General features: G+C 58.8%; 1 protein-coding gene across 3 annotated transcripts in view; it reads left to right on the plus strand.

Annotated features, from left to right (window-relative positions):
* NTRK3 (neurotrophic receptor tyrosine kinase 3) overlaps positions 1-21,413 on the plus strand; it is a 269,649-nt gene that overhangs the window by 108,943 nt on the left and 139,293 nt on the right. The gene's annotated exons all lie outside the window — the stretch shown is intronic.

A 21,413-nucleotide genomic window follows, 5' to 3' on the forward strand; every position in this document is an offset into this window, starting at 1 on the left:
ATCTCGGGATCTGCGCTGGCACTGAAGGGCTGAGCCGAGGTTTAGGGCAGCCAGCCCTCTCCCTTACTGACACCCTGATGACCTTTGGCTCCGCTGCACCAGAGGGCAGAGGGGCGCCTGTGGGTGTGCTCTGCAGGAAGGGCAGCACGGGATGACAGAGCCAGGGCCACCGGGAAGCTGCGGCGGCGTGCTGTCCTTCCGTCCAGCTGGTTTGGATCTTCTGAGCTTGCTGTCACTCCGGGGCCCCTGCCAAAGCCCACGGCTGTGCTCCGACTGGGGGCCCCAGGTCACTTCCAGAGGGACCTGCTCCTAGGGTTTCTGTTTTGAGTGGAGATGCTCCTTCTAATGGAGCAGAACGGAACGCCTGGCCCGCTTCCTCTCCCTCCCGCAGCCTGTGGGCCTCTGCGGCCCTGGCTGTGAACAGGGGAGTTTGGCCCCAAATACAACTCCGCCCTGCTTCTTCCTCCCGGCTCCTCCTGGCTGGGGTTGGCTGCTGTTAGGCTCTCTGGCTTTCAGTGTGGTGCAGGGGCTTGAGGGGGCAGTGGGACACCGTCTAGTTGGTTGGGGCCTCTGGGGAAGCAGAAACTTTGAACCCAGTTTGAACCTTTCAGGGCTCAAGTTCTTGTTCTCTTGGCACAGTACAACTTCCTGTTTCAAAGACCAAAATACAGGGTTTTCAGAGCTTGCTTAAAACAAGGCCCTTGGACGTGAAATAGTTCTTACAAAACAACATGTTGATGAGTTAAGTATAAGTGAATCAGAGACATATGGATTGAATTTCCCTCGCAATCCACAGGGGCTTCACAATTAGTGTCAGAATGTGTGTCCGTCCCCGCCAGGGTCTGGGGCAGAGTTGGGGTGTGGAGGGGCAGCAGAAGCCTTGCCCACCCCCTCCCCACTGCCCTCTCCTCAGAGCAACAGGGGGTTGCTCTGGGCCACAGGAGTTACCGGACAGTCTTAGGTTGGTTCGTTTTGCTCCTCGGAGCCTCTTCGTTGCCTTGCTCCCCACTCTTCTCCCCTGCGCCCCCACACAGGGGAGCAGGCCCCTGTCCAGGGGGGGCCGGGAGAAATGGACGTGAGCCACCTCCGAGGTGGGAGGTGCCGCTGCTCCCTCCCTGACTCATCCCTTGCTGCCCGTCCTGTCTTGCCCATCTCTGCGACATAAGGATCCGCGGCTGTTCAGATGAGCTGTTAGAAATAGTGATGTCCCCGGGCGGGGCTGTGGTGGGCCGTCGGCCAGGCCCGGCTGGGGTCTCTCGGACACCTTTCTTGCTGTCGGGAGAGGGTGGGGGCTGCAGCGTCTGATCTGGTCTCACGATGGGAATAAGGATGGATACCTGAGGGAGGAGAGGGAGGATCCGCTTTTTTTTTTTTTTTTTTAAACTTGGAATCAGCTAGATGTCCCTAAGTGCGTTGGCCGTGGTGTTTTTGTCTAACTTCCGTCTCCGTTTTTGACTGGGCAGCAGAGAAACTGTGTGTTTGGAGGAGCCCTGATAACTGTGTTCGGGTTGCTCGGACTTAGAATCGGTAGTCAAGCCCCCGGAGCCAAACAGACAAAGAAAGGGCTTCCCCAGCTGCACCGGAGGGCGGCCCACTGCCCGCCAAGCCCTTCTGCCCCTCGTCCCCTGCCGAGCGGGGCTCCTGTGTCTCCTCGGAACGCAAGCAGTGTCCTAGAGTGGGAATCTCCAAATTCTCTGGCCCCGAGTGCCAGCGGCAACGTTTAATAAGCATCTCACAGACGTTATGTTGAGTGAGAGAAGCCAGACCCAGAAAGGGACATGCTATGTGATTCCATTTAAATGAGGTTCAGAAACACACCGTCCTAATCAGCGCTGATGGGGATCAAACAGTGGTCCCTCCTGGCCCTGACTGGGGCGGGGTGGGGGCCACGAGAGAATTGGCTTGAGGGCATTTTGACTTGGCGGGCGATCACACAGGTGGACGCCTGTGTAAAAGTTTCCTGAGCTGTACACGTAAGATCGGCGAGTTTTATTCTCTCGATCGCATGCATACGCTCTGTTAACGAAAGAGCTGAGGAATCGTCACCGCCCGCTCCCCCCTCGGAAGTGGGGGCACCGCTGTCAGGTGGGCGGCAGCACAGCGGCTGGGATTCTGGGCGTGGAGGGGGTTGGCGCAGGGCGAGAGCGGAGCCCCGTGGAGCAAGGCACAGGGAAGGGTCGACCTTACGAAGTGCAATCGCTGTCACGTTCTCAAAGTAGGACGCTAGTGGCAAAGGGGGCCGCAGTGGAGCCGAGGGCACCCGAGTGGGTTCTGGCCAAGTCACCGCCACCTCGTCCCCAAAGTGAAGGCAGAGGGAGGCAGTGGATGGGGTCTGCTGGGCCCGGAGGGGGTTGCAATATGGCCGTGCAGCTGGGCTGTGGGCACTTCTTGCCAGCACGTACGGAGGGACCACCCAAGTCCCCGTCTTCATGTCTCGAAACAGAGGACTCTGGCAGCTCTGAGGAGAGGGAGGCGCTGCCTTCCCGGCCCTCAGCACGCGAGAGGACAGAGTGTCCCGCGCCAGGCTTCCAGAAAGGGGATGCACGTGTCACAGGCGGTTGGAAGGGTGCTCAGAGAGACAGAATTAGCCTCGCTGGGCTAGCATGTCTGGGCCCTGGTTGGGAAATGCAGCCAGTCGGTCAGCGGGATGGAGGAATGCGGCCTGGACAGCTACGGGCAGCAGTTTGCAGAGCGTCAGGGTCCTGGTGGGAGCCGGGGTGGTGTGGGGCTCCTTCCTGGCTGTCCAGCAGGTGTGAAAACCCCCCACCTCACCTCGGCCGACCCTCCCCGGCCCTTCTGCGCCTGCGTACCCATCACGGGATCCAGGCCCCGAGGCTTTGTGTCTCGTTTCCAGGGTCCATATATGGAGGCCTGAACCTCTGCCAGGCCAGACACACTCGCGCACGGGGGAGATTTCAGTTCTCTCTCGGAAAACAGTTTTCTTTCCAACCCCAGCAGCTGCCCTCTGCCAGTCAGGGCTAGGAGGGAGCCATGCGCCGTTCTGCTTTACAACTCCCCTCCCGAGTACTTCACCCCAGCCTTCTCCGGCTTGGTGTAAGGCAGGGAAACCGAACACGGCGGCTCTCCCAGGCGCAGGGGGCCGCCACCGGACCCTTAGATTCTTGAGCCATGAGTCATCTTGGTTTTTCACCTGGAAAGGCCTCGCCTGCGGTGCACCGAGTCTTGTTCCTGCCACTTTCTCCCCTTTCCCACGGGGACGGCAGAGGTCTGCACGTTACGCTGCCCACGCCGTGTGTGCTCGTGACCTCAAGCAAGCGCTTCCCTCCTCCAAGGCTCTGGTTCCCAGCTCCTCTCTCCACCCACCTGGGGCCCTTTGGCCCCTGAGGTTGGAAGGACCAGATCTTTCGGAGGTTTAGCCAAACTGAGTGGGGCTTTGCATGAGTGATGTTTATTCCCCTGGCTCATGGTGGCTGTTGGGGGAACTTTTCCTTGTAAATTGCCTTTGGATCTAATACGCCCTCAAAAATAAGCCAGGAAAAGATAAAGGTAAACAAGAGGCAGGAAAAAGCAATCCTCAGGATTTCTTTTTAAAAGGAAATGGCTAATAAACATATGGAAATTTGTTCAGCTTAAGCAGGGATCAAAGAAACACTAATTAAATCAGTTACAAGATTTCATTTTTTCCCTATTAAATTGGCAAAAATAATACTACACAATGGTTTAAATGTGGAGAATTGGAGGCCCTCCTTCTCTGCTCCAGGCGTGGGCATAAATCAGTACGGCTTTTCTGCAGGGCTGTTTGACGGTAATTTTCAAAAACCTTCAAAATGGGTGTTTTCTTTGACTTTGCAACTCCGTGTCTTGGCGTTTCTCTTACCTTAAGGAAATAATCAGAGATGTTCACAGAAGGTCATGTACCAGGCTGTGTACCGAAGCATTATTTTTTAATGACGGAAAATTGGAAATGACTGAAATGTCCCACAGTCCGGAATCTGTTGAATAAGTCGTGCTTCGTTCAAGTAATGAAACACCATGAAACCATTAAACTGTGTCACAGGGCAATATTCAATGGCATGAAAGTATTTATAATATTTGCTCCATAGAAAAAGTCAGGTTGTAAGTCAGTATATTCTGTATGATCCCAGTTTTATATCAACAACAGAAAGTTCGTATCGATGCACAGGAAAAAAAAACCCAGAGAGACAATGTAATTATATGTATTTCTAGGTATGGAGATTATGGCGGAATTCATTTTTTGCTTTCTGGCTTTTCTTTTGCCAATTTCAAATCAGGGGTTTAATGCATCCTTAATTGTTTGAATTTTATTTTGTCTCCAATTTTCCTTTGCTAATAGCGCTTCGATGAGTGTCCTTTCCTTGCATTTTTGCACAGACGTCTGTCAATACGTGGAGTTTTGGGGTCCCGTGGCACGCCCGCTCCGTGCGTGTTACTTCTGTAATTAGAAACAGAATTCAGTCCTGGGGGGGGTGTTGTACTGGACTTTTCCGGCCCCCAATCCACTCTGTATCCGTTGGCCATACCCTCACGTCTGCTCTCCTCTGTGAGGAGCTGAGAGCTCCCGGGGACAGGGCTTGTGGGTGAGGTGGGCTCTCCCCACCCCTCTGTCCCTGCGCCCCTGGGCCCCGGAGGCCTGAGTGTGCCTCTCCTTCAGCACCCTGCCTGCTGCCGGGAGGGAGAGAGGCTCCAGTGGGTGTCGAGCACCCAGCCCAGCTCTGGCCCAGGCCTGCAGCCTCTCTGACGGCTTGCAGCCCGCAGCCTGGCCTGGTCCTCCTCTCAGTTTGCCTTTGAACTGTGTCGGGAGTCTAACCGCTTCCCAGCCCCTGCTAGCTCCCTCACTGTCACTTCCCGCTCCACAAGGGTGGCCACCCGATCCCGCTGCCCTGGCTGCCCTCCGATGCTCCCTGCCCCAAGATTTCTACCGGTCAGCTGGGAAGAACACCCCGCCCATCTCTCCCCAGCCCTCCAAGCCCACCTGCGTCCCATCTCCTGCCGCAGAGAGTCCGAGGGCGTACACGGTTTACCTTGAACCTCTGCCCCTTCCCCCCTCGATTGTCCACTGGCCACCTGGGCTCCCCGCTGTCCCTCAGCACCCTAAAAATGTCTCCCCTGGGCCTGCCCCCTGTCTATATTGTGGCTGCCCTGGGCTTGCCCACTTTGTCCTTCTCCGTTCCGAGGTGACAGGATCCCATCGTAGACCGTCTCTGGCCCTGCTTTAGTTTGTCCTCGCCATGCCTGCCACGGCTTGCGGGTATTTCTTTACATGTTGTCCCTTCACCAGTGAGAGTGGAGGCCCCCCCGAGAGCAGGAGCTTGTCCCTGTCGCTGCAGTTCCACCCCCAGAGCCTGGGAGGGAGGAGAGATGTGAATTTTCACAAGGTCCCTGGGCCCCATGGGGGGACGCCACAGCTGAGGCTCAGGGATGTTAGCCAGTCCGCCTGTTTAAGGTCACAGCGCTGAAGCATCGCAGGTCCCAGCCCCGTCCGGCTTGCAAACCGGCTTCCTCTCCGTGCCCCCCTCGCTGCCTTGCTTCAAGCGGTGGGGACCGCTGGCTGGTTCCCCATAGCCCGGGCGACCTGTGGAGCCCTGCTAGGGCGTGCTCCGAGATTCCTGCCAGGTTCTCTTCCCCCTTCGACGCATGTCCCCTCCTCTGCTGGCTGTACTGTGTGGTCGTCAGTGCCAGTGTCTCCAAGTTCTGTGTCCGGGAAGGAGATCTGCCTGCTTTTCACCGGCGGGGTAGGGGCCCTAGATCTTCAGTGGTCCAGCCAGGGCTCTGAGGCCGGCGCCTGGCCAGACACCGGCTGCATGTGGGGCCCCCTCCCTGCTGTGCGTGCCGGAGGGAGGTTTTTGTAGAGCATTTTACTGGGCTTCCCAGCTGCCGCCTCATCGCTGTGTTACTTATGATTTGCAGAGCGTCCCTACTTTTCTCAGCACACCAGGGGACGGAAGGCCATTGCTCCCCGCCCCCCGCCGGAGGCCTTGTGGTCCAGGCAGTGACTCTGGCCTAACCCGCTTCCCCAGAGAAGACACGCACCTCTCTAAGGCGCCAGGTTTCTCCAGGTGTTTAGTTGCAGTGCGTGGCTTTCCATTTTTAACCTGTCCTTGGAAGCAGTGGAGACAAGTCCGAGGGGAGGGCGAGTGTGGGGGGGGCGGAGCTGGGGGGGCAGGGCATGGAGTGCTGGCTGTGTGGGGTTTCTGGGCAGACACAGCGCTGCTTCTAAGGCCTGCAGTTCGTGACTCGGACCCAGCCTTGGGGGCGGGCCGAGAGGAGGCTGAGAGGCAGGAGAAAAGGAGGCCCAAACCCAGTCAACAGGACCAGAAGCCGAGCTAGTAACAGAAAGTGTAGCAAAATGTTTCCCTCCCTCCCACCGTCCCTTCCTTCATGAACTCAGCCAGTCCCCAGTGCATATTCAGCCTCCGCCGGGAAGCCTGCGGGGTCTTGGGGACGGGTTCTCCGCCTGCCCTCCAGCAGCTCAAAGTCTACCAGGACACATGCAATTTTATCCTCCAAACAATGTCGACACCTGCAATTCCCTGACGTACTAGACGATGTCAGGTCCCTGCGGTGATTTCCCTTTCGGGGGCCCTGTCCTCGTCTGTCATTGCCTTGGACGCAGTTTCAGACGTTGCCGTGTGTGGTGGGCACGCTTGCCTGTTACATACCCGGCCCCCTGTGCGTCAGCTCTGTGAGGATCGGGGCCTGTCCGTTGTCTGGATGCATGCCCGGCCTCAGGGCGGTTTTTGGCACCTGGTGGGCACGTGGGCAGTAGTTCCTGAGACAGTGAAACCACGGGCGAGTGAAGGAAGGCGGGCAGGCTCGTATGGACCATCAGAGGATTTGAGGAGGACCTAGTGCAGAGTCGGGGGGACCCCGCGGAGAAACCCCACTGAGCCCGCTCGGCGATGTGCCTGTGGACTACCAGCAGCAGCAGCAGCACCACCACCACCAAGACTGGTTTCCACCACACGCCGAACCCTGAGTGCGTGCTGGGTGCGGTGCATGGAATAAGCGCAACCACCTTTATTTGTAGGGGAGGAACCTGAGGCCCGAGGAAGCTGAGCAGTCTGCGCAAGGGCAGACCGTCAGTGGGCGAAACTGGGGTTCTCGCAGGGCCCCCTGCGTGGTGCAGAGAGTCCCCCTGTGTAACTGCCGGTCAGCCGGTGGTGACCGTCCTCTCTGGTAACTGGCACGCGATTGCAGCGAGAGAGACCCCAGCTGGGAAGAGGGCCGTCGGGGAGTGTGGACGCCCTCGGAGAGAGAGGGAGAATTCCTCCCTCTGGGGGCTTCTCGGAAGGAGTGAAGTGGTTCTGGCAGTGTCCTCATGAGGGATAGAGAGGGGCTCGGGGTTCTCCCGGGGCCCATCCAGGGCTTTCTCTCGGGACCGTTACACTGCCATGGAAGGTGGCAGTGCTCGACATTCGGTCATTTAAATATACAGTGACCGAGTGACTTCTCACTGACCATCGGGCTGGGAAAGGCAAAGTTAAGTTGATCTGAGACACGCGACCATGGACTCGCTCGGCTGGACAGGAGCCAGTGCCCTGTGAGGGCAGTTGGGGGCCCTGCGGACGGTGGTGCAGCCCCCCAGGTAGGCCTGGCCCGTCACAGGGAGACCCAGCTGACTCAGGTCCCCGAGGAGCGCAGCCTGCTGCAGTGCTTGGCTGCAGGCGGCCGTAATCGCTGTGGGTCCTGGTCGCTAATTCCAACTAGAGTTTGGAGAGAGAAGGCAGAGACATGAGTGGGAAGCTTGCAGGCCTCAGAGGAATGTGGGGTAAGGGGGAGGGGGTGTCAGGAAGCATGGAAGTGTTTTACATCCTGGGTCAGATCCTGTCCCTCCAATAACCCTCGAAGGTGACACAGGTGGGGAAACAGGTTCTGAGAACAGTTTCCTCAAGGCCACACTGCTTTTCAAGGATGAGGGTTCATTTCTGCCCAGCACTGGCCGTCTCCGATCCTGGGAAACCTCTGTGACAAGGTGCATTCGTCTGGCATGATAGCGGAAGGAGGGAGGAGATTTGCTTTGTCAAAGCCACAGGACAGCCAGGTCACGTGTGGCCATCGACATTGCCATTCACCAGCACGAGGACGCTGGAGAGGCGCCCGGGGCCCAGGGGGGCTGGCGGCCCTGTCCTGTGACTCAGACCCACGCTAGGTTCCCTCTCCGAGTCTCGGAGAGCTTGAGCCACCCGGGGGACGGGGAGCAGCCTGAAGTCAGAGGTGACACCCGCTGCTGGGCTCAACCTACGCTCCTGATACAGTGGCTCCTTAAATAAATTAAAATGAGGCTTCTGAGTAGCACCAAGTGCACTTTCAGGGCCTAATAATCACAGGTGGCAAGTGGCTGCCCTTTTGGACTGAAGTCGTAAGGGACAGTGGGACCAGAGGCCCTGGCAACGGTGGGCTGTGCTGTGCACCTTGGAGAAAATACTTCTTTCCTATGAGCCTCCGTTTCCTCTGCTGTGCTGTGGGGAGGCGGGCTCTGCTGAGGATGCAGCCCCGCGGCACCCAGCACGGAGCTGCCGCCGTCCCCGCGTGTGCAGGACACACAGTGACCAGCGCCTGTGCTCCGTGNCAGAGGTGACACCCGCTGCTGGGCTCAACCTACACTCCTGATACAGTGGCTCCTTAAATAAATTAAAATGAGGCTTCTGAGTAGCACCAAGTGCACTTTCACGGCCTAATAATCACAGGTGGCAAGTGGCTGCCCTTTCGGACTGAAGTCGTAAGGGACAGTGGGACCAGAGGCCCTGGCAACGGTGGGCTGTGCTGTGCACCTTGGAGAAAATACTTCTTTCCTCTGAGCCTCCGTTTCCTCTGCTGTGCTGTGGGGAGGCGGGCTCTGCTGAGGATGCAGCCCCGCGGCACCCAGCACGGAGCTGCCGCCGTCCCCGCGTGTGCAGGACACACAGTGACCAGCGCCTGTGCTCCGTGTTTCTCCTGCGGACCGCTGTCCCTTTGGTGAGCGTGTCTGAGGCCACAGTCCTTCTGCTCGCCGAATCCTAGTTGTCTGGGAACAAATATCACCAGGAGAGGGGCGGTTTGCCCATCTTTCCAACAGAAACAAGGACGAAGGCGGTCGTGAGGGTGGAAGAAGCTACCAGTAGGCACTTAGTGCATGCTTGAGTTCTTCTCTGACAGGCGCTGGCCTGGCTGGGCGGTGCCGAGGCTGCCAGGACACAGGGCGTTGCTGGCTTGGGTTTGCCCTTCTGCGGCTTCCTGCCTCGTCCCCCGCCCCACTCCGGCCCACACTGCCCACCCTCCCCGCTCGGCCCCCAGCCTGGCAGTCTCCTCGGCCCACCCCGCCCCTGCAGCCAGGCTGCCAAATCTCTCAGCTTCCAAACGCCCACCCCATCACTGCCCGGCCCCCACCACGTCCCCCGACAAATCGTGTGCCCGTCAAATTGAGCGCGTTCGCTGTGTTACCGTGGGAGTAAACCACGTTTATTTCCAGATGACCTGGAGCTTTTGGCTGCCCTGCCTAAATGTAACTAAAAGCAGTTTAGAAACAAGGAGAGAGAGAACATGGAAAAAAACAACGGCAGAGAGGAAAAGGCAGTTTCAGCCTGATGGCAAGACTTGGGAGAGTGGAGGCCCCCCCCCCTGTGCCCCCCGCCCCAAGTGTCCCGCCTTGTAATGCATCCCAAGAAATGAAAACCGGCCTGGAGCTCAGCGCATCTGGGACACGTCTCCTCCCTCTGGGCACCCCTGAGAGCTCCCTGAGGGGAGTGTGGGTGAGCCCTGGGGGCCGTGAGAACCAGGGCTCCTCAGGGACCCGGCCGCTGTGCGGGCAGCAGCTGGGCGCCGGGCCTGCGAGGAGGGCGCCCCGCGAGAGCAGGAATTCCGCGCCTGCCGATGCCTGCTTCCGGCCCAGGCCTGGTGCTTCTTTCGCACAGCTGGTCAATCCCTCTTCTCCAACATTCTCTCGTCAGGACGGTCCGTGCGTCCCAGGTACCCGACCCGGGGTACGCTCGGCCATCTCCTTCAGCTTCAAATGGGGAGACTGACATCTTCACTCCTAGGTTTGCTGTTCGGAGTATGTGAGAATATCCATCGAACCAGGCAGCGTGGAGTCTAGAGTAACAGTAGGTGCCGCATGGGCACCCGCTCCGTTGGCCTCGTCTCCACTGTGTGGGGAGCCCCAATCCAAACGACCAAAGTGGAGGGCCTGCTCTTGCGTGCCCTGGCCTGAGCTCGGCCACACCCCTCTCCGGCCTCTGGCCTGGGCCAGCTGGCGCAGCCACTGGAGGAGACACCACGCCACGTTGGAATCTTCTAAGCAGTGGGCACTGTGGCTCCCCGCTTTCCACCTGCCTCAGGTGCTCAGGCACCGCGGCAGGCCAGCGCCCTGCAGAGCCAGTCAGGAGGAGGTCAGCACCCACCCCTCTCCCTCCTCGGGCCTCAGGTGCAGGGAGGCGCGTGCCATCCCCAGCTCACCGGGCCCTGGACTTCCTCAGAGCTGCCTCCTGCTGGACCACCATCCATCTTCCGGAGGCCCTCGGGACTCCATGGGGATGGGTTTAGACTTGAGGAATGTGGTCATCTTCCACCCTAATCAGATCATTACTGCAGTGAGAGGGGGAGGAGTCATGCCAGGCCAGGCTGCTATCTCTTTCTGTACCTTTTGTGTATTCCCTGACGCCCTTGATTTATCTATTTTGCTGCTGGAGGGTTGGGAATCTTCTTCCTTCTCCTCCTCTTCATCTGGCCTTCCTTTTCTGTCTGTCTCCGAGGCTCTTAGTGGGGGCTTTGCCTCTTTGGTGTCTGTTAGAAGTGGCCCTTGGGCCCCTGGTTGTGAAGAGGGGGCCGTGCCCTGACTCACAGTTCAGGACCAGAAGAGAGGTGTTGCTGTGGCCCCAGGCCGGGGCGTGCCCCCCCCCCCTGGGCAGCCCTGCAGGACTCCAGGAGACACTCGGGGGTGGGCTGGTGCCTTGCTGGGCTGGGGGAGTGGTGGGGTGGCCAGGGGCGGGCACTGCTCAGGAGGGGAGGGAGGGGAAGTGGATGCAGAGGTGAGAGTTAGACTGGAAGCAGCAAAGAATCTCAGAAGGAAAGGATCGAGGGCCCATTTTTGGCCATGTGACTTTGAAGAATGCTCCAGACAGGACCTTCTCTCTGGGCAGCGAGAAAAGCTCAAGTTCTTGCTCTTTACTCTGTTGTCACGTTCCTGGGCCCGTCAGCCACAGCCGGACCCTCTGCGATGACCCTGCTTGTCCCCACCTGGCAGAGCCCACAGATGACTCAGCGCCCCTCTGCGGGCACCACACCCCTCCTCGCTCTCCCTCTGGGCTCAGGGTGGTGGGCGATGGAGACCAGAGATGGAGGGGGAGGGGAGGACTCGTGGGGCCCACGGCAGGTCAAGTGCAGGGGCTTCTGGGGAAGCTGCTCCGTGGCTCTTGCTGTGGCACCCTGGGTATTTCTGGGGTCTCTCCAGACTCTGCACAGTGACCTTCGAGTTCTGGCTTCCTGGGCATCTGCCGGAGAGGAGACACCTTGCTTTTCCAAGCCACCGGGAGGCTGCGGTCCCTGGCCCCGTCACGGAGCCAGCCTCCCTCGGCGTGGTCAGCACATGTGTTTGGACACGCACCGTGTAAACAGTGAGACGCTAACGGAGGAGATGAGACTCCACAGCAGATGGAAAGCCGTAGCTGGCAGCTGGCAGTTGGGAAGCAAACGCTTGCCTGCTCTGTGCCAGCTTCCTCCATGTCGCGGCCCCGTCTGTCTGCTGGCCATGTTCACACAGGCCGGGGCGTCCTTGTGTGGCCCGGTGGGAGCATCCTCCTGTGCCCAGTCCGCCGGCCTCACTTTTTGCCCCTGCCTACACCCAGGACCCCACCAGGCCTCGCTTCCCCGGGCTCCATGGTGGAAGCCTTGGGAGGCCAGATGCCGGCCGGCTGCCCCAGTCCCTGGCCTGGGCAGGTGGGTTTGGTTAGCACCTTCCATCTGCTCCCCCTGGAGGAACTTGGGCCGAGCGGAATGTGAGTCATGGAGATCCCCCAGGTGACCTGCCCTGAGCTCCAGGGGCGCCCCTGCTACCCCCAACAGCACCTCCCACTGCTCTGTCCTCTGCATTGGGAAGAAAGCAGGGCTGGCTCAGAGGTGGCTGTGACGGATGTCTTCCTGTGAGGCGGTTCTGGCGTCTCGCCCTCCGCCGTAGACCCTGAGAGCAGGACTGGCTCCGAGACCTGACGCAGTGCTGGTGACCCTTGACTCTCCCCGCCTGCCCTGTGTCACTGACCCCTTTCTCGTCAGTGACCTTCGCTGCCACTCCATTTCAGCCATGGAGCAGCAAGCAGGGTTGCTCCTCGGCTTTCTCTGTGGCGTGGAATCTCGCTGAGATCTTCACGTTTCTCTCTCTCTCCCTTCTCACGGCCACTTCTCTTTCCTCCCCACCTGGACGTCCAGTGCTGGCGTCCTGCGACCCCTGGGTCCTCTTGGCTCCACTTCCTCCCTCACCCAGGCCGACCCCATTGTTCCCCGTGGAACGCATCTCTCCCCCGTCACTTGCTCTTCGTGACCCGTACCGTGTGATTTCCCCGCCTCCAGCTGCGGGGCGGCAGCGCCCTGGGCTCACGCTGAGCGGGTCCAGCAGAGCTGGCATTCAGCCCCCAAAGGACCGCACTGCTTCTTGGCAGCCGTGTGGTCCAGTAGGTGTCCGCGGCCTTGTGCACCCCTTTAAGCCCCTCGCTCTGCTCTGTAACTCTTGGCGAACTGCCCCACAGACTCTGTCGAGCTGGAAGCTGCTGGGTGCTGGCCCCCGAGGTGTCCCCCATCCACCCCTCGCCACCCCTCTGTGTCCTCCCCTCCCCTGCCCTGTGTCACGGAGACAAAGAGTCCCCGTAGGTCTGCTGGTTCTCCACTCTGCTCTGGAACTGGGACCATGAATATCAGGAAGTGTCCGTCCTAAGGTGGCCACCGACGGCCCACAGTGGACTCACATAAAAGCCACCACGAAGGCATAGCAGCGTAATGAAAGTGATGATAATGGCAAGACCGGCGATTTTCATTAACGAGCACTTACTCCGAGTCAGCCCCTCTGCCAGGGGCTTGTCGCGTATATTACACTTGGTCTTGACCCCCAATCCTCTGAGTTAGGGTCTTCCAGGATTCTCCTCTCGTCGCCGAAGATTTAGGACAAGAGCTGGACTAAGAGGTGAAGTTGGGATTCGAACCTGGAGCTGGGAAACCTGGAGAGGCTTCCCTTTTTGCCCTCTTCCTTCCCATTCCCCTCCTCATAGGAGAGCCCCCAGGGAGGGTCCCTGAGAGCCGGCAGCCCCTCCCACGGCCCCGTGCCCTCTCAGCTTTCCCAGCCCCTGCCTTTTGTCTGACCGAGCCCTGCCGCTCTGGCCCGCCGCCGATTTAGCTGCTGAGCACGTGGAGAATCACATCGCGCTATTAACTGCAGGCAAAACCTGTCCCCCCGGGGAACTGTCCCAGTTTGAGGGTTAAAAAAAAGACAGTTATGTTAAAGTAGAGATAAATACTGTAGACAGAGAGAGGCAGGAAAATAGGTTCAGGGGGGATGGCAGGTACTCTGTCTAAATAGATACCGACGATAACTGCATGGACACCATAGATAATCATTGTAGGGGGTTCTGCGCAGTGGGCGGCCTTGTGGATAAACACACAGGTGGGACAGCGGCCCGACACAGGGGAGGCGAAACAGAAGCGGCGTGTGGGGTCTGCAGCTCTGAGGGGTGTGCCGAACAAAGGGGCCCGAGGCCTTTGGACCTGCGCGTTCTGTGGCCCTGATCCAAGAGGAGGTGTGGACTACGCGGGTGGACTGCAGACTTCCAGAAGCACGCGGCGCATGGGGTGGGGTGAGGGAGTGGGGCCCACGGTGAAGGCAGACTCGGGAGAGCACCCGGGGTGGGCCTTCGAGGCTGCCTCCAGGGGTGTGGAAGGCCGAGTGGAGTCCGGGAGGGAGCAGGGTGGTGGCCCGGCCCTTCCAAAGGATCCACTGAGTCCTCACCCCTCCTCGGGGCTCCTCCTTGTGGGGCTCCTCCTTGTGGACATTGAGGGGAGTGCCAAGTGCCCCACCCAGCAGGGGGCCCATGTAAGCCACTCAATGTCTAAACTGCCCAGAAAAGCCCATCCCTGGGTACCACCGTCCCTGGGTTTCATGATCCTGGTTCTGTTGTCAGTAGGTGTGGGCCAGCCAGGGCTCTGCCCACAGGCAGCCAGGGAAGACGATGGGCGGCCAGGATAGACTGGGAACAGGCCACCAGTCACAGGCGCTTCTCCCCACATCGGCCTCTGCCTCTTCCTCCCCGCCCCTCCAGACTTTGTCGTTCTGTTGAACAAGGGCTCCTGGCTGTAGGGTTTTCTATTCGGGGGCGTGCGGGTGGGCGGGTGGGCAGGTGGGCCTTCCTGCGCGGCAGCCCAGTGTGTCCATCTCTGCCTGGCCCATCTCGCCCCTGGAGGAACTGAAAGGGAGGGCGGTCTGCAGTCACTGGGTGTGCGCTGTTGCCCCGCACAGGTGCCCAGTCTGTGTGCCCCGCCCTCCTTGTCCAGGTGCTCGCAGCACGGCTCGCCGTCCTCCCAGAGGCCTTTCTTCCCCAGCCCCTGCCCGCCCGTCTCCTGGGCGTGTCTGGGGTGCCCACGGATTGTCTCACTTTGTTCTTGGTGGCCGAGGGGCTTTTCCTTCAAGGGATTTGGTGTCACAGCAGTGATGTCACGAAGCCAAACCGTGCTTCTGTCTCTCCTGGGGAGAAAGAGCCCAGGTGGTTGCTTCCTTTTTATCCAGGGTTTTGCCTTCTGCGCAAGATTCAGCTGCTACAGCTGCAGCGTTGTCCCAGGTGCCACAGGGCCCAGGTGTGCTTCTGAAGCATTAGCCGTTTTGGCGAAGTCGCCTTCGCCCATGGAATCAGGGTCTCTCTGTCTGCTGGGCGGGAATCAGGTGGGACGACTCATGGGGCAGTGGGGAGGACCAGGCAAGGGGCACGCCGGAGAAACCCAAGAAGCCCTGAGCTGCCTGAGGGGGGTGTTCAGCAGAGACCCTGGGGTCCTGCACCTCTGTTGGGCAAGAATTCCCGCCCCGTCTATAGGCAGGAGAGTTTTGCACGAATAAAGAGGGGAACAGTTCCAAGAAGAACTTTCCCAGTAGGGACTTGGCTAGTCAAGCCTCTAGCTGGACTCATCCCCAGAGGATTCATGAAAATAAAAATTGAGGGGACAGATGTCCTGATGGCATCTGTAGGGGTGCACGTTCTGCTCCAGTGATATTCTGGGGTGTCGGCCCAGTCCTGGCTGTCTGGAACACCCGTCCCTCCACTCCACGCCATCTGGTCACTGGGCAGCGCCCCAAACCACCTGACTCGGGGACAGGGACCATATGGCTTTCTCACAACTCTACCTTGCTTACTGTTGACTTTAATTTTAAAGTCTTCTGAAGTGGAAATGGGACTAAAGAGAAAGATGTCTGCCAGAGCCAGAAACTGTGGCTACCCTAGGTCTCTTTCCCGGTGATGGAATGGTCAGCCTGGTGGGCGGGAGGCTGGCCCAGGAGACGAAGGAGGGTGATTGGACTGGGGAGACGGGGCTTCCGTGCTGGGCTGGCCACTCACTGGCGGTGAGAAGCGGAGATGGTCTCCGCCTTCTTTCTGTTGAGGGTTGAGAGGCTGCAGCTGTGGAGCGTGGGTCTGTGACACCCGGGGGCACCGCTGAGCCATAGCATCCTACTGGTTGTGTTGTACTTGCCTGGCTGTCACAGCCCCTTGATTCAAGGTCAAAACCTTTGTCCAGCATAACGCAGGCACCAGTGCCCGTGCCAGGCATTGGAGAGACGAAGGAAAGCAAGATGGGGCCCCTGCACTTCAGGAGCCCCTCGTCTACAAGGCATCATTCTCATCTGTGATTCCTCCCTCCCAACCCTCAGGAAACCGTGCCGCCCTGCCGTGGGCAGGGGTGAGGGGCCATCGAGTCCCACAGTAAAGACGTTCCACGGAACCGGGGTGGGGCCTGGGGCTCAGCAGCAGGGGCCCCAGACACCTGTCTTGAACTAAGGTCTGGCCTTCAGGGCCCAGAGTTCTGTCATCTCCAACTGAACTCTCTTCTTTTTTCTCTCCTCTTCAACTCCCTTCCTTGCTTCCTCCCTTTCTTTAGATTTTACTTATTTATTTTTAGAGAGAGGGGAAGGGGGCAGAAAGAGAGGGAGAGAAACATCCATGTGAGGAACAGTGAACATCCCCCAACCAGGGACCAAACCCACTCAGCCCGGGCACGCGGCCTGGACTGGGAACTGAACCGGTGGCCCCTCGGTTTGCAGGACGGCGTCCAACCAGCTGAGCCACACCGGTCGGGGGCTCCCGCTGTTCTTGATCTGGATGTTGAGCTCCATGCAGTCGGGGGAGATGAGGGAACGGCAGTGGCGTAGCTGCCAGCACGGAGCCAGACGGACCTGGACGGGGGCCCAGCTGTGCACCGCGGGGCCCCGCCTACGTCGGGCTCAGCGTCTGCTCTTCGAGACAAGGGCACCGACGAACCAGCCCCATCGGGCCCTGGGGTGCGAGCGGAGACAACGCCTGTGTCTCCTTCGGTATTTGGGGTGGGGGGAAGGATCTGACGCGGAGGACGTAGAGGTGGGAGGTGCCAGGCTTACAGCTGGCGCATGGTGGCGCGCGGCCCTGACGAGCTGTCTGTGAAATCCGCCGGCCCGTCCCCGGTGCCTGTGTCCGTTTCTCGGGGCTGCCGTGGAAATCACCACAAATTTGGTGGCTCGACACGCCGCAAGTTCGTTCCCTGACAGTTCTGGAGGCCAGAAGGCCAAATGGAGGTGTTGGCAGGGCCGTGTTCCCACGAGGGCTCTCGGGGACAGTCCCTCCTGGCCTCTCCCAGCTTCCTGTGGCTCCCGCGGCCTGTGGCAACATCCGTCCGACCTCGGTCTGCACGCGGCCTTCTGCTCTGTGTCCCTTTGTCCCTTCGAAGGACACGTGCCACTGGATTGATGGCCCAGCCTAGTCCATTATGATCTCATCTCACTTCTAGCCTTAATTACATCCACAGAGAGTGTGTTTCCAAACCAGGTGCCATGGTGAGGTTCCGGGTGGCTGTGTCTCTCTTTTTTGGGGGGTGGGGGGAAAGCACCGTCCACCCAGCTATAGTCACAAAGACAGAAGCGAGGGAGGGTCTTCCTTTTTTCTCCCACCTCATTGATTTCTTACTTCTGGCTCCTGGGTGCTTAGCCTTTAGGACCAGAGAGAAGGAGCTTCGAAGAGAGGTCCCTTCGTCTGTCTGCCCAGCCCCCCTGCGCTGACTCACGGGCCTGACCGTGGTGGGGGCTGGTGCTAGGCCTGAGCTACAGAGCTGAAAGACACGCTCGTCATCCCAGGAGAATGCGGCGGGGTGCCGAGAGCCCCGGCTGCCACCAGCCCAGGGCTCTGGGAGCACAGCAGAGGCACCCAGCAGGGCATGGGGGTGTCCAGAGGGGCCTCTGGTGAGAATCTACCGGGACATGCAGAATCTAGTAGCTGGAGGAACTCTTCCCAGACAGATTGGGAATCTGTATGGACAGGAGACTTGAGAGAACGGGCGTCTCAGAGAACCCCCAGCAGCTCTGTCCGGCCGAGGTGTGTTTACAGGTTGGCCGTGGTCGTGGGAAGGGTGCGGCTGGGCGGGTGGCCTGCCTTCGTCGTCCTCATTGTCATCACCGACATCTATAGGGCGCCGGGCACTCTCTTGACACTTGACTTGAGTTCATCTTCACAGCAGACAAACGAGGTAATCACATTCCAGGTTCACAGATGAACCGAGTTCAGTCGGCTTTGCCAACCTCACACAGCTGGTGAGGGATGGACCAGCTTTGACCCCNAGACTTGAGAGAACGGGTGTCTCAGAGAACCCCCAGCAGCTCTGTCCGGCCGAGGCGTGTTTACAGGTTGGCCGTGGTCGTGGGAAGGGTGCGGCTGGGCAGGTGGCCTGCCTTCGTCGTCCTCATTGTCATCACCGACATCTATAGGGCGCCGGGCACTCTCTTGACACTTGACTTGAGTTCATCTTCACAGCAGACAAACGAGGTAATCACATTCCAGGTTCACAGATGAACCGAGTTCAGTCGGCTTTGCCAACCTCACACAGCTGGTGAGGGATGGACCAGCTTTGACCCCCTGCCTGAGGAATTCGGCCTTGGCTCCGAGGCCGTGAGAGCCTGTGCTGTGAAGGCGATGGGGGGACCTCATCCCCCACACTTCTGCGCGGAGAAACAGGCAGTTCTAAGAGCCTGGGATGCTGGGAGTGGAGGAGCGCAGGGGGCCCTGGGGCTGTGGCACAGGAGCTGAGGGCGGGCGAGAGGGGAGGGAGGCCCAGGGCTGGCCCTCGGTGGCCCGAGGAAGGGAGCTTCCTCGTCCCCGACAGTAAAAGTTGTGATGGGACCGATTTGGCTGTGAGTAGCAGAAAACCTCCACATAACAAGGGATTAAAAAAGTCTGCAGATTGGCAGTCCAGGGTTCTCGCTTTGGTTCCTTGATCACCGGGGTCCTCTGTCCTGGTATGGACAGAGGACCTCATACCATCACGGCAGCACCTCAGGGCGCGTGAAGGTATGGCGGACGATGGAGGTCTATTCCATTTTTTTTTTAAGGATGCTTCCTAGAAGCTGTTGTCACTAGGGGGACGGCAGAATCCATTTAAATGAAGAGCTCTCAACAGTTCTCCTTACATTCCAGTGTCCAAAATGGAGGGAGTCACATGACCATTCCTCGCTGCAGGGGGTGCTGGGAAAGGTCGTCTTTGTGTTGAGAGGACATTTGTCCAGCTAAAAACGGGGTAAAGGGCGAGCAACTATCAGTCGATATCGGCGACTGTTACTCCATATGGGAAACTTGGGTGCAAAACACTTCTGTTTTTGCAAGACACTTCGATGGGGGTATTAGCAGCCTCACTCCCATTTTACCGAGGAGGGACCCAAGGCTCACACAGTGAGGAAGCAGGAGTCACACTGTGAGGATGTCGCCCTGGCGAATCTCAGACACCCAATCTCTCAGTGTCTCCAAAGACTGCAGCCTCCCCTCCCACTCTGCGGCATCACAGCCAAGTGCAAGGAAGCGGTCTGGAGCCAGCCCAACCTGCCTGACGTCCACTCTGGCCTGCGTTCGCCACCCCACCAGGCAGCAGCTGAAGGAGCAGGAAGGGCGGAGGACTGGCCTGTGGGCTCCGGCCCCGTTGGGGGTGAGAGTCATTGGCCCCGTCTTCTCAGCCCCGTGGTCCTGGCTGTGTTCCCACCTGCTCTGACCTGTTGTTGGCACTGAGCGCGGGGCATTCGGGATGTTCTTGGCGGCCACAGGCTCACCCTCCCTGCATCCTGGGCTGGGGGCGGGCAGGAGCATTCTGTGTCCCTCTGACCCCGGGGGGTCAAGTGCAGGGACAGTCTGTGCTGGGGAGCCTAGGCAGGGCTCTGTTCTCTGGGCCAGTTTGGTCGTTAGGCATTCAAGCTGGATGGTGCTGTCTTACTGCTGCAAGGACCTATCAGCTAAAAGTTAAATTTATTCCTTCATCTGATCTTTATTACAGGTATCTCTAATGACTTATTGATTTTCTTTTTATTAGTAGTGGGGAGAGGGGCACTGACTTTCTTGGCAAGCACGTCATTATCTGTTGCCAGGGTTGAAAGCTGCTAAACAAGGGGTCTGTTTTTGACATAGTTAAAGAAGTGTTTCCACATAAAAATTAATAAAGGTATGTGAAAAAATAAAGTGGATGCACAAATGAAAAATGATTTTTTTCTCCTCTTAATGAAGATCGTTTTAAATTAAAAAGAGAAGCACTATAACATACCCAGGTGTAAAATTATCCACTTTGCCATATCGGAATATTTTGATAATAAACGTGAGGATGACATCAGTGACTGAAGGCAAATACTCTTGAGTAAAAGTAACTTCCACACTGGGGTTCACCTCTGCCCTTTCTTCCTTGGACTATGGGGGTGGCATTTGAAGGGGTCCCTTACTTTCATTTCTCCCCAACCACAATCCAGGTGTGCAGGGCAGCCCGCTGACCCCGCTTGGAGGACAGTGACGTTGTGCCTCTCCCTGGTGCTCAGGCCTGATGGCTTCCCATCTCCTACAGAGCAGGTGTACTCTGCCCCCGCAGTCCACAGGTTGTGCGTGGCCTAGCTCGGAGGCCCCCCTGTCCTGGTCTCCTCTTTTTGTAGCCCCCCCCACCCATGGCTTCCCACCTGCCCCACCGCCTCCATGCTCTCCCTGACTGCCCCAGCACGCTGTCTTTTTGGGGACTTTGTGGGCGTGGCTCCCTCTTCAGGGACCGTGCTCCGCCCCACAGTCCCATGGCCCCGCCCATCACCGCTTCTCTGCCTAGACAGCAGCTCCTTCGGAGCCCTTCCTGACCCCACCAGCCTCGGGCCAGGCCCCTCCCCCTGCTCCCTGTGTCTCCAGGGCACTGCACAGTTCCTCGAGTATGTTTCATGTTCACGAGTTTCCTCTCTGTGGTTGGTCTCACCTCGTGGTTGCTCTGGGACGCGTGGTCACCAACTCCCTCCTGACTCAAGTGTATTTGCAGGTAAAAGCTGCCATAAACTCAGTCACTTAGACAACAGAAATGTCTTGGCCCTGGAGGCTACAANGCTGTCATTTTGGGGACTTTGTGGGCGTGGCTCCCTCTTCGGGACCGTGCTCCGCCCCACAGTCCCACGGCCCCGCCCATCACCGCTTCTCTGCCTAGACAGCAGCTCCTTCCGAGCCCTTCCTGACCCCACCAGCCTCGGGCCAGGCCCCTCCCCCTGCTCCCTGTGTCTCCAGGGCACTGCACAGTTCCTCGAGTATGTTTCATGTTCACGAGTTTCCTCTCTGTGGTTGGTCTCACCTCGTGGTTGCTCTGGGACGCGTGGTCACCAACTCCCTCCCGACTCAGTGTATTTGCAGGTAAAAGCTGCCATAAACTCAGTCACTTAGACAACAGAAATGTCTTGGCCCTGGAGGCTACAAGTCCAAGGCCAAGGTGTTGACAAGGGTTGGTTTCTTCAGGGGCCTCTGTCATTGGCTTGCAGATGGCACGGTCTCCTCCCTGCGTCGTCTTCACATGGTTGTCCATCTGGGTGCATCCATGTCCTAATCTCTTCTTGGAGTCATATTGGCTTAGTCATTTTTAAATGTCCAAGTACGGTCACATTCCGAGGGGCTGAGGGTCAGGACTTCAATGTGTCTGGAGTGGACACAACTCAGCTCCTGAATGGCGGTGTTTCCCCTCCCTCCGCTGCAATTCAGAGTGAGGCAGGTCTCTGCAGACACGCTGCGGGGTTCCGGGGGAAATGGGCGTGAGCGCCTGCGGCCTGGTCACTGGCCCCGCCCTGTTGGTGGAGGCACCAGGGGGTGCCTGCCCCCTGCTCGTGCGCATGTGCAGCTGCGCACTAGACAGGATGGGTGGGGTCTGCGGCGTGGGACGTGCAAGGGGCAGTGTATCCCAGGTTTGCACCTCTAACTCAGGGTGCG

Source organism: Sturnira hondurensis, unplaced genomic scaffold (assembly GCF_014824575.4).
Source record: "Sturnira hondurensis isolate 20B ecotype Veracruz unplaced genomic scaffold, ASM1482457v3 Scaffold0007865, whole genome shotgun sequence".
NCBI lineage: Eukaryota > Metazoa > Chordata > Mammalia > Chiroptera > Phyllostomidae > Sturnira > Sturnira hondurensis.